The sequence below is a fragment of the Geospiza fortis genome, unplaced genomic scaffold (genome assembly GCF_000277835.1).
Source record: "Geospiza fortis unplaced genomic scaffold, GeoFor_1.0 scaffold637, whole genome shotgun sequence".
Taxonomy (NCBI): domain Eukaryota; kingdom Metazoa; phylum Chordata; class Aves; order Passeriformes; family Thraupidae; genus Geospiza; species Geospiza fortis.
In genome coordinates this window covers 873,647-874,610 of record NW_005054515.1, presented here as the reverse complement: position 1 = coordinate 874,610, position 964 = coordinate 873,647, and positions in this window count along the sequence as shown.

Here is a 964-nt window from a genome sequence, read left to right as displayed (position 1 = left end):
AAATACCCATCTACCCCTCTGCTTTCTAGGAAAAATAATGACTGAGATTATGTACATGCAACAGCCTTAAAAACTGATTTTATAGTTCCCCAGAACTTCATCAGAAAACCCCAGGAGACATGAGAAACAATAAGATAATGAGAGACAGGGCTCTGGCAAAACTGTACCCAGTCAGCAGCCACAGCTCAGTGCTTTGTCTGTTCCTTCCTTCCTGCTCAGCTGCCGGGGACTGACCAGCTCTACCAGGGCAGCACCAGCACAGCATCCCCGGGACAGGTGGAGGCTGAACAGCAGCACCTTTCTGCAGGCAGGGCACACATCCTGCTTCTTTATTAGCTTTGCTACTCCAGCATTAAATACAATTGTTAGAGGAGGAAACGCCTCGCTCAATGCAGACTTCAGGTGGGTAGCTCTGCCTTGCTACACATCCTGCCTATTTCCCCAAAGGCATCATGAAAATTCCTTTGTCAGGTGACCTCATTCTGACTTCTAGAGCCGATCCTCCTCAGACAGACTTCTATGTCTGCTGTCCTTTCAATTAGCAGCCCTCGCCTGCTCTTTCTGAGGCGAAATGCATCTTAGGTCTGTTTTAAAGTGCGACCTACCCGCATGTTTTTCTTCACCTGCTTCTTAAAAATATAAATGGCGAACAGTTTTTTTTTTTTAATTTAAAATCAAGATTTAGAATTTAACACCGCGGCGTGAAATCCTACATCCCGGCTGCTGCTCGGGTACCCTCTGGGGTATTACAGGGAGCAGGGCAAGGGGTATTACAGGCAGCAGAGCGAGGGGCACTACAGGGAGCAGAGCGAGGGGAATTACAAGGAGCAGAACGAGGGGCACTACAGGGAGCAGGGCGAGGGGAATTACAAGGAGCAGAACGAGGGGCACTACAGGGAGCAGGGCGAGGGGAATTACAAGGAGCAGAGTAAGCTCTGCAGAGCTCTGCTCCCCGAAGCAGCAG